Raw genomic sequence first — 12,367 nt, forward strand, 5'->3', positions numbered from 1 at the left:
GCACATTGCCAGCTCATATCTGGCTTTTCATCCACCAGCAGCCCTAAGTCCTTCTCTGCAGGGCTGCTCTCAATCCCTTCATACCCCAGCCTGTACTGATATCAGGGATTGTCCTGACCCAGGTGCAGGACCCTGCACTTGTCCTTTTTGAACCTCATGAGGTTCACACAGGCCCACTTCTCAAGCTTGTCGGTCCCTCAGGCGTGTCAACTGCACCACTCAGCTTGGTGTCATCTGCAAACTTGCTGAGAGTGCACTCGATCCCACTGTCTATATCATTGATGAAGATATTAAATAGCACTGGTCCCAATATGGACCCCTGAGGGACACCACTTGTCACCAATCCCCATCTGGACATTGAGCTACTGACCACTACGCTCTGGATGCAACCATCCAACCAGTTCCTCATCCACCAAACAGTCCACCCATCAAATCTGTATCGCTCCAATTTAGAGAGAAGGATGTTGTGTCAAAGACCTTACAGAAGTCCAGACAGATGACATCAAACAGTGCTATTCATACTAGTCACATGTACTCACATGGAAGGATTTTATTCCAATATAACTCCAGTTTCTATGGACTTATTTCTAACATGCATAAAAAGAAACAAAAACTTGTAAAAAAACAACTCAAACTTTTTCCCTTCCTCCTTTTCAAATTTAGAGTTGAAAACAAATGCTGTGCTATTCTGTGACACAAGGACGTACTACATCAACACCAATATACTGCTGCTTTTTCATATACTGCAGAGTCCTCTTTTCAGAAAGTCTGATGTCAAACGGCGAATCACAATAGAAAATACGGCAACCATTTTTTGGGGAAAAAAAATCATCATTTAGTGCATGGGCCATCTTCTACTATGTATAAAACTCAGCATCTAATACAGCAGTGCTCCAGTTTGGGTTGATCATTAGGTAAAACTGTAACACAATCCAAAAATCACTCATATTAAAGATGATTCACATAAATTGTTTCAATAATAAGATTGGATTTCCCCTAAGTTCTTCACCAGCCATTTAGCAAGGCTGGCTATAAATCATTGCTGACGTAACTCTTGTATAAAATAAGAGAGTAGGTGCTTCCTCCCACTGAAGGTCTCCAAGCTTCAAGAATTTTGGAGAAATGCTTTGTTTTCTCCATGCCTCTCATTTCTCCACTTACTACCCACAGCAATAGCTGTGTTTCCTGCAGAGTCATTTCCCCCGGCCACGGCAGGGAGAGGTAGAACAGCATGCACAAGGACAATGCCACTGCCCGTTTCAAAACTTCTGCTCAAGGCCTGAGGAAGCAGAATATGTAAGAGATCGGGGCTAATCCAGTAGCATTGCTTCCCGCGTGCCAGGAAGGCAGACGAAGGGCTCAGAATAACACAGTGAGGGCATGGCCACAAAGGAAGCCACAGAAAAAGCAGCACATTTTACGAAGGAAGAAACAAATAAAAGGACAGCTGAACACCCCACCTGTTGTTCACAACACAAGCGGCACAGGAGCAAAAGGGAAGAGCTGAACTACATGAGGTTTGCAGCTTTGCACCATTTAAGGCTTGCCTAGGTGGAAAACCTACCAAGGGGAGAGAATCATTAAACAGGTTATCGTAGAGCAGCTGAAGTGAGAATCGAAAAAAGGGGCTTAAATTTCAGCAGGAAGTCAGCAAAAGCTTCAGCGAGGGCAGAGATAACAAAACACGGCTCTGGAGTAATGCAGAGATGAGAAAAACAGCCATGCAAGCACCAGTGATATCCTGTAGATTAGAAACAGGAGGGGAGATCAGTGAGCTGGGATCTTCTGCGTGGGTTCACTGGAGATAACAAGCGTTTACTAGAGAAAAGAAAGGCCAAGGAGATCATGAACTCTCACAGTTAAAGTCCTGACAGACGTACAGGTGAAATGGTCCCAACAGCTTCTGCCATTTGTTGTCTTTACAGCCTGACGGAAAGCCAACTTAAAGCAACAAACCCGAACTTTCAGGGTGCCTGGAGGGCAGACTTTGACAAGCCCTATTATACTCACTACAAAATCCCTGCATAGAAGGATCAAACGCAGCTGCTTCCTTCGCACTTAACACAAAGTTATGATCACTTCCTTGCACAAATCTCTCCTACCTTGGATATTTACGCTTTAGTTGTGACTTGTTAGTATATCCAAAAGAAAGCATGTAATTATCAAGATAGTATCACAGCAAGTACCACTAAAACTGCTTTAGTTCTTCCCAGAAGCTTTCCAACTCACATGAAGCAAACTGTCTAGCTATCTTGCAAGGCTGGGCTTTTTGTTCTTTTTTCAGTTGACACTCTTTTTCACTTAGTGGCATTCCAGCAGCAGACAGAGGGACACAGCAGGCAGCACGAGAACGAGATGAATCAGAGGGAGTTCTCTCTGGTGGTCAGCACTTGCACAAAGAGTTTATGGACAAGTAGGATGGAGAGGCTGTCTTCAGGGTTGTGTTGACTCAGGGGTTGTCATCCTGTTTTTTAGACGTTAAACATGTTCTTGAAATTTCTTTTCAAAATGTTAACTGCTAATTATTTAACTGCGACCACAATGCATTAATAATGAAATGATGTAAACTTAATTGAAGATAATTAAGTTTCATTATAATAAATTATTTGTTCTGGTTTGACATAATACAGAATTCATACTCTAAATGCATACGTACTTAAAGGCAAACATGAAGGCAAACACAATTCTGACACGCAATCTCAGAAAACAATAATTCAGATACAAATCGGTGGAAAAATTAAGGCTGTAAAGACTGTTTTATTTGGACTTGTTTGGATGTGGGAGGGGAAGGAAAGACTGCCATATGCCAGAACTTTGTTAGTGAGCAGTCCTAAAACCAACCCTAAGATTGTTTAAACTAGCTCGCATTTATAATGCTGTAACATGAGAAGTATTTTATATCAGAAACATAAGTCATTAAAATTAGTCACCAAAATTTTGCTCTGGGAGATGGGCATCCATGAGTGACATTGTTTTAAAAGCTTCTCTCACACTATAGTTTTCTAAGTTGGATGCCACAAGAAGTGTAAACATACTACAAATGCACTAACAAACCTTACTTTCTATTTTATTAAGAAACCTAATCTTTTTTAAAAGAGGAAGTAACACCAAATCTAGTTAATTCATAGCAACGAAAATACTGTGCATCAGCAAATGCCATAAATTAGCAAATAGAAGAACCACCTAAGGTATGCTGTCATTTTTGAATGACCTTACTACAGCATATTTCTTTGAGAGGAGAAGACGGTGGTCATTTTTACGTAAATTCTACACGGAAGTGAGTGGTAGTTTCAAGTAGCTGAAAGTAAGCTAGTAGATGATTGGTTTTGAAAATATCCTCATTCTCTCATTCTGAAAATAATACACAGAAGTGACCAGGCTCCCTTGTTACTAAGAGCAGCTGTCAACCTCACTGTAAGATGCACTTTAAAAGGACACTGCCTTGCAAATCCAAAATAAAAGGGGGGGAGGGAGAAAAAAAAAGAAAAAAAAAGGAAAAGAAAGAATAAAGAAATTAAGATAAATTCATAATTGCAGTCTAAAAACAGAGTCCCTAACTTAGAAAATCTCTTGTGGGGAGTACAGCAAAGGCTCAAGACTCAGTGAATTCCACATGAGGATAATTAGTGATACCAGTCTAGACTACATTAAAATTATAGCACCAGAGTGAATAAAGTAGCAGTAAAGCCACTACAAAAAACTGTTTTACCCATTCTGTATATATCAACACTAACTAGAATATGTCCCACTTTTTTCATATAACCAATTGTTAGAACAGGTCATATATATATATATATATATATATGTACATACATACATACATACATATACATATGGGCTTTTAGCCGCACAAAATGAAAACCACCCTAATAGCTGGAAGTATCATTTAAAGTGTCTGAAGAAACTGTTTACATCCAGGCACTGCACGGATCACAGCATGCGCACGCTCCCAGCCTGAATGCTGAAGGCAAAACAACACTGTGATTCTATAGGTAAACAATTATTTTGTTATTTCTAATGCCACTGGTTTTTATTCTATTAACACAGAAATTCAGAAGTCAGTAAATTTAGTTTTACGCAGGAGCTACAGAACCGCAGTGCTCTCCCAAGAACCGAGGGCTGCTTAAAAACTAGTTGTTTTCCCTGCCCTACCGTCTAGCAGCACTGTTTCTTCGAAAGAGGTCTTCTGTCCTTAACATGGCTGCCATGCCTTACATAACATCAATGAATGAGAATATAGTTATTTTGTTTCCTAGGATGTGCACTGCCCATTAGCCATACGATTCTCGCAAACAGTCGAGACAAAGCTTTGCAGTAACGCAGCTCCAAAGATCAGCATCCTCTGAGAATAAGCAGCAGCAGCGAGACAGCCTTCACAAGCTCTAAATTCCCTTTCATATCTTTCTCTAGTAAATAACAGGCATTCTTACCTCAAGAAAACGTAATAACGGTGCTCAGTAGAGCCTCCTCTGTTTCATCTGTGCTCGTAAAAAAAAATCTTGGCGCAACTGCCTGCTGCAGCAGGTAATCAATAATATAACCTGCTTCTTCTGTTGCCAGAGCTGCTCCATCTGAACGCTAGCTAACGTGAACACTGTCGGTGTGAGTCATACCAGTGACTCAGAGCAGATGCAGAGCTGCGGGAGGAGTTTAAGTTTCAAGGCTTCCTCTCGCTCGCTCACTCCTGCTCTCTGTCACACTCGCCGCCCGTGTGTCTGTATATGCCTGCAGGCTGCCCCAGCTTTTTCTTTCAGCAGCAAGTTTGATTTCATCCTCTACATAATCGTGTTTGTTGTGTGTTGTTGTCGTCGTCGTCCCCCCCCCATGGCAATTCTGTTTCTTCCTTCACTGTAAATATATTTATCTTGAAAGCAAAAGCTTGCTCTGCAAGCCAGGTCAATACTGTGGTATGCCAGGTGGTGGGCTACTACAAGGTATCTGTGGGCTCACACTTCTCATCAAGACGAGGGAGAGAACTCAAATACCCCAGGAAAGACTCTAAAACAGAAGTATTGAGTTAGGGCAATATCCATTTATTCATCACAAGTTTATAGCAAAGGGCCTCTGATTTCATTACGTGCTCTGGAGGACAAATTTGCTCTCAAATGCAGTCAGATAAAAGAACTGTAGGAAGGACTATGGGACGCACGTGAGCACAAGTCCTATGTGCTCGACACATTTAGCAGGGAGAAGTGCCTGTAGGAAAAGAGCATAGCTGCATTATTGACAGTGGCAATGGGTTTAGGGTTGAATTCTGGCAGCCTCCCCCATAGCTATCCATCCCACTAGGCACCGATCGCCACAGCCAAAGCAGCAATTTGATCCCCCATTTATTTCCCAGGCCTGCCAGACTCCCCACCACATACAACTGAAAACAGGCATCAGGAAGCCAAAGTGAGGCACTTAATGCTAGACAGTGTTGATATGCACTGCTGTACTGGTTACACGTTATTTCTGAAAGGCACATTATACTAAGCAGTTGCAGCGTTAAGCAAATCCAGCCTTCAAAAGAGGCAGATGAAGCCCTCTACTACGGAGCCAGCAGGTCAACCATATGGAAACAAATGGTGGGATAAATCAAGAGAGTATTGTCAAAAGAAGCTGCTGGCCCAAGGAACAATGCCATTAAAATGTGTAGACCTGCTTAACAGCCATTCATATAAACATCCCAGATAGTTTGGGAAAAAGGCACTTGGTTTATGTCAAAGCATTTACAGCAGAACATCTTTCCTCATACTTAGCAAACGTCCAGCTGGCTATCGCCCAGATAAACAGATTTGTGTTGAGATTTTTCATGGAAAAGCTAGCATCAAAGCATGACTTTCACGGTTCTATGGTTTTTGTCTTTTTAAAGAATTCCTTCTTTTGCAAAGGCCAATCAATGAAAGGTAAGCCCATCCATCCAATGCAAGTATGTGCATGGCCCTGTTCAGTACTGTATCTGGTTGTTATTAAAGCCGCTGAACGAACTTCATACTACTGATGGCGAATGTTTACTCTCTCCATGTATGTCAAAGTAGCCAAGGACACTGGCTTGGCAGGGATCAAGAGATGAGAAGGAATAAGCTGAACAAAACAATCCTTGAAGCTTGGTCATGGAAATAACATAAACAAGTGGGATAAAGAATAGCTGGTATCTACAAAGATACACTGAACTGAACTCCTTCCCTTAAAAACACTAGTATTCTATCTATCACTTGGAACATCTTCTGTTGAGTCCCATCCTTTCCCTCAATTTACTAATGACAGTGAATCTTTGCTCCTGTCAAGCTTTCAAGGCTTTATTTTCTTGTCTTAAATGGTTGAATAGGCACGAGAATGCTAAAATCCACAGCATGCCTGGGAAGAAAACAAACAAACAAACAAAGAAAAAAACCAAACAAAAACCAAGAACAATAACAACAGCAACAAAAAAACAAACCAAGACCTCTGAGATTTTAAACAGGAAAACTAACAGCATGGCCACAGTCCAAATGGCATCTATGACACGGCAGAGAGGAAGGCAAAACTGAAGACAAAACTGAAAGTTACTTCAAACGTTTGGGGCTTTGGGTTTTTTTTGGGAGTTGTTTTTTTTTGGGGGGGGGGGGGCGGGGGTGGTGGTGTTATTTGTTCATCTGGTTTCAAACGTATGGCACACAATTATATATCTACATTCAGCTTTGTGCTGCTGTCCACATAAAAGCATAGATTTGGCTCACAGATGACTCAAAGAAAAGAGCTGTTAAAGGCCTCAGAGAGATGAAACGCACCAAGATCGAGCATGCACTGTGTAAAATGCACATAGTTGCCTCAGCTGCAAATGACCTCATCTACAAATCAGAAGTGATCTAGTTGCTGTAGGCAGCATTTCGATGTTGCCTAATTTAGCAGTCTCCTTAGCTGGACCTTCTGCAGTAGAAAGGGTTTGGATCCTGGGTCTAAAAGCAGGAAAACCTGAAGCTTCTTACCCCAGCAGAGGTAAATCCCCCAAAACTTACACTGATGTGAATGAAATCTTGAACAGGAATTTAGTACAGCCTGCTAAACTAAACACTGCTGCAAGAGATTTTGCATTAAAAGGCAGTGTAGACTATTATAGACTCTTTAAGGACTAGAGATAATAGTTTTTCCTTTAGGAAACAAGCAAGCAAAGGCTTTTCTATAGTATCTATTCAACATGGTACCCCAGAACATGCTAGGCTAAAGAATCTTGTTCTTCTTCATCTTCTCCCTGTCTCTGGGAATTTGTTTGTTTGTGATTTTTTTTTTAAAAGTCATCATTATGCCAATGATAGTGGAAATGGTTTCCCACAGCCTCTCCCAGGTTCTCAGATTCTATATTAACCCGCTTGCTCATGAAAGCTCAGTCTACAGTCAGATTGTCCTTACTGAGAACACCAACCTCTACTCTTGTTCCTGAGCCTTTTTTCTTCTTAGATGTACTGTCCTGGGGCAGGGGGGAAACATTCATTTTCTTCAAGGACAGAGCTGGCTCCCAATGCAATAGAGTAACAGAAGCAGATTGAGGACCACTGCCAGTATCCACAGTGATGCCTCTCCTCCTCCTTCCCCCCTCACCCTCCTAGCCTTCCAGTCGCCTTTCCATGAGTGGCATACTCTGCTGCATCCTAATGTTTTGTAGCCTTGTTTTTCTGAGCCCTGTGGAAAGGTGGGATTTCAGAGATAACTAATTTTTGAGGAGCACTGACACACATTTTCAAGATGAAAAGCGGAACACATTTTCTGTACAGGCTGACACTCCCTTTATCGTTGTCACAGGCATTACAGCGCTTTCCAAAGGCCCTCACCAGTGAGCAGCCATGCACGGAGGTGAGCACTATGCACACACACAGTAGAAGAGACCCACTGCAGGAGTGTATATTTTGAGAAGACGTACAGGCAAAAAGCCGAGAATGGAAATACTTTTGCATCATCTTACAAAGCACAGCTAACTGACTTGACCAAGGTCACTCCACATGTCCACAGCAAAGCCAAATGCAGAAACTAGATTTCAGTGTCTTGCTCACTAGACCATCAGACTTCCCTTTCGGTGCATCTCAGTAGCAGGTCCATTTCTTCCAGCTAATTACCTTTCATGGGTATTTTAATATGTTACAACAAAAGCACTGTTTGCTTCTCAGGAAAATTAAAACTTCTACTGGGAAAAGCATCAGCACCAGAACCTCTATCCTGCGCAGACAATGAACAGAGGAAGCCACACATGAAAGCAGAGCTTTAGCAATTGAGTATGGGAGGAGGGAAGAGGATACTTTTATTCATTACATTTCTCTCAAGGCTTCTGAAGATAAATAACAGGACACACTACAGCGGTTGAACGTTTTACCGTCACTACGTCATCCACCAATGTCTCAGTAGCATCTTGCACTCATCTCTACAAAAGCAGTCAGCAAAACAACCCACAAGAGGCTGTGGCAAACCATTTCCACCATACCACACAACTACATCTCTTCACTGAGATCGCCTCCTCAAGTTACTGCTATAGCTATGACCCAAGTAATATAAGTTTTTTATTTTTATCTAATAATCCAAAGCTACGTATCCTGCACTGGAAAGAGACTAAAAAGTGACAAGCTGCCTGTAACATACTGCACATAGATCTCAGAGGGAAGTACTTCTGCACATCTAGTGAAAACGCACAAGACAACCCAAATGCTCGTTTCCTCTTTATGGTCTGTTCTCAGCAGATGAAACAAGAGACTCTGAGAGACTAAGATCAGAGAGATCGGCCAAAACAAGACAAGAAAAATATATCTCATAGCAACAGAGATGTACTGACCAGATGAGAGGCTAATTTACAGACACTGCTGTGGCTCCTCCGTATTACAGACATCGATACATTTGCTGCATGCGAAGGCTTGCTTGGATGAGAACTCCCCAGATTGCACTTGATGTCAGCACAGTGTCAGCTGATCTTTTGGCAGCTGGCCTGTTCATATCTATCCACTTCTGTTCTCTTTTTCTCTTTAATGCCAACATCTGCCCATGTTTTGCATTGAGAGAAAAGGTCAGCAAGACCCTAATGATACATTAAACCTGATAATCAAGAGACGCACCATTTGCAATTACCACGTGCCCAATCTCCTTCTCCTTATAGTCAGAACTCTGCTTTTTTTCCTGAAAAAAATATACAGTGCAAGTGCGGAAGCATCTGTAATCTCAAATTTTACACATATGCCTTATAGATCACTTTGGATACCAGAGAATGCATGTCAGAAAACACCTGATGTCTCCAGGCTTCCAAGAATATTATAATTTCTTCTATCAACATCGACACAATTTTCTGATTCCAAACAATCTTTATTTTTCTCTACAATGTACAACTACCTCTCTGTTTCAAACCACCATGCCCCATTTTCTGCACTCATACAATAATTTCAATTGAATATTGATCTATGAATCCTAACAAAAGAGGCACCCAAACCCAGGCATAAACTCATTTTGATGCAACCATATGTTACTTCATGACTTAAAACATCACGAGTCCTTGCACTGTCTAACAAAATGCTATACTCCAGTGGGAATTGTCTACATCCACTCATTTTGCTCATTCGATACAGTCTGTACATTTTCTGAGTGAAGTTTTTCCTGTTGTCTTCACAATGCAGGACTTGCAGATCTCATGCTGGTCTTTCGTGACCTATGACTGGTAGGTTCTTCAAATGCCTCAGCAAGAACAATTGTCAATGCTGGAGAAAGTCAATGCAAAGACTTATTGTTTTCTCAGTACCATCTGCTGCACTGGGTAAACTAAATCAAAGAACAGTAAAACTGAATGTAAAGCTGGACGACTTTGATGACTGTTCTGCAACATCTCTTACAAAATTTACTCCTCTTCATCTGCATGAAGAAAGAGCAGCTGTAATGCAAGATTTCTGTGTTTGCACAACAGATTTCTAATGCTTTGTCTTGTCTTCTCAACTCATCTCTACTCCTTTGCCAGTTAACCAGCTCCTATTTTTAGCAGGGAAATCATCTTCTGATATGGTCCTAAGCAGTAAGGTCATGTGCCTACCTAGACACATTTAAGGGCCTCATTCTCTTATTCCCATTCTTGGCATTCTTTGCCTTTGCCATGCAAAAAAAGTCCTGTTGTTAGTATAGTGTAGTACAGCACTTCACAAATAGCTAAGAGGGTCCCCAGATGTATGTTGACCAGTAACAGATCTAATAAAAAGCCATGGTTAAACCATTTTTCTTCTTTCTCTCTCTAAATTCTTTATTTCTTCTTTCAAAATAAATCATGTAACAATCCAATCAGAGTTATCTGCAAGTTCACAAATTTTAAGTCGCTACGTGTGAATCCAGCCTTTATCTGTGGTACGCTGTAAATTATTCCCCAGACTAACGCCACCAAATATCAAGGGGACCATTCAAAGATGGCATTGTACACCTTGGATTGTGCATCAGAATTCAGACCAGTGGGAGCCCAAGGTGGAACAGCTTATTAGAAGTGTTGATAATGGAAGTGTTTCTTTCATGATTAATACAAATTTTGACACTCAGAACTTAATTGACTTCATATCATTTGGGATTTTTCCTAAAATTAGGCCATGGGAAAAGCTCACAAAAAGTAGCACCTGAGTGTTTTAATGTGGTTTCAAAAAATCTTAATGTCAAAGGCTACATGTCTTATTCTAAGAACAGTCAACTACAAACCAGCAAACCTACACAGATAATAAGAGAAGGCAAAAAAAAAAAAAAGTAAGAATAGGTTCAGAATCTCCTTATAAATAAACCATTTTCTTTTTCTTCAGGTACATAAAAATACAGACTGCCCCGAACAGACCTTTGTGCACCATTTGTTGGCACTTCCACCAGTTATGACATTTTTTCCACATATCTGTTGGAAGATCAGGTGGTATATCAGAGCTGTGAGAGGTTGCTTTGGTTTCTTTAAATCAGTTTCATGTGTTTATGCATAATCCAGAAGCATGCATTGATATATTGCTATATATATTTCTAGATTATTTTCACTTCCTAGTATGGTAAAAGGTCTCACTGCCTGGGATGTCTTGAGGACTAAAGGGAGACCAGAGATTACAGATGTTTGCATCATGCAGTGCTTTGGGAAAAGACTTTGAGGCCTTGAATTTGTAGGGAATTAGATTGGGCAGATAATAATTGAAGACATTGCATCATTTGATTACTAGGTTTAATGCATTATTAGAGTCTCATCGACCTTCTCTAACAATGTTTGTGTGTCTGTATTAAGGAAGCATGACTAGTATTAAGTAATTATGATTAAATGGAAAACACTGGTAACTGTGCTACTTAAAGGTAATTTTTTGACATCTATATCCTATGATTCTACAAAGCCTTCATCCACTCAGTTTCCCATCAAATGTATGGCATACATTCATTCAGTTGTTGAACAGGTCCATCTAAGTCACGAAACAATTTCAGCTATGCAGAAAAGTGATATGCATAGCTCCACATACAACCTCTTGTTTATAGTTCAGTTCCACCAGCCTAAACGGGTAAGATCACTGGCATCATCCTTTCGTATTACAAAGGCAGCAAAACATATATTTTCTATTACCCTGCCCTCCTCTATTTCCACCTTCTTCTAATTCTGTCTCTGATGTACTTCAGCTGTCTGGAATTGATGGCTACTCATGCACTTGCCTGGTGAGGCTCACAGCGGTCGCAGACCACGGGTGCTGCCGCCCTGCACCACTGGGAGCTGCAGCTGCCCTTCCCAGCCCCGCCTGGGCTACAGACCCAAGGCTTCCTGGACATGGAGATTAGTTTGGTGAAAAGCACAGGTCTGTTGGCATGCGTTTTGCACCTGAGACAGTCAGGATAGAGACAAAGCATGCACCCGGAGGTCTGGGAAACAACAGCTCACCTCACAGTTTTTAACCCCAAACAGAGGAAGGCAAGGTTTCCCTCCCCCCAGCTTGTCAGTTTGGGGGTTTTTGGGGGGCATGGGACTGGGTGCTTGTGTTTTGTTGGTTTGTTTCTTTTTTAAAATGGAAGAATGAAGTAGATAAGAGTCTGAGGCTCAGAGGCACACGTTTCTAGGGCCCACTTCACTTAGCTTGTAATGATTTTATTCATTACTTGCCTGACATTATCTGAAGAGTCTTGGGAACTGAATCTTAAGCTCTGATTAGTGCACTAAATATTGGACAAGCTTTCTTTCAATGTATTATTAAGTAATTTTGGGATAATGCTTAGTTTTGGAAGGAAGATATCTGTTTATCCCCCATCCAAATCTTGTGAGGTTGATTCTAATCAATACAGAACTGTTTAAAGAACTATTTAATAAATGACAGTCACATTCCTAGAAAGATGTGCTCCAAAATACACTCACTTTTGCAAGTTGAAATCTCATTAAATCATTTTAGAGATAAAGACGACA

The 12,367-nt window shown here is 41.1% G+C and overlaps 1 protein-coding gene across 17 annotated transcripts in view; it reads right to left on the reverse strand.

The window, feature by feature from the left end:
• INPP4A (inositol polyphosphate-4-phosphatase type I A) overlaps positions 1-12,367 on the reverse strand; it is a 131,212-nt gene that overhangs the window by 89,606 nt on the left and 29,239 nt on the right. For 2 of the 17 annotated variants that reach the window (XM_087757843.1, XM_087757848.1), the window contains exon 1: positions 4,431-4,587. The exons of 14 other annotated variants lie outside the window; for them this stretch is intronic. The gene's annotated coding sequence lies outside the window, so the exon portion shown is untranslated. Of the gene's footprint in view, positions 1-4,430; positions 4,588-8,779; positions 8,800-12,367 lie in introns of those variants that run through there. One more of the 17 variants, XM_087757845.1, reaches the window with a different exon arrangement.

Source organism: Nipponia nippon, unplaced genomic scaffold (assembly GCF_047370975.1).
Source record: "Nipponia nippon isolate SJK-2023a ecotype South Korea unplaced genomic scaffold, ASM4737097v1 scaffold_2, whole genome shotgun sequence".
In the NCBI taxonomy this organism is placed as follows: domain Eukaryota; kingdom Metazoa; phylum Chordata; class Aves; order Pelecaniformes; family Threskiornithidae; genus Nipponia; species Nipponia nippon.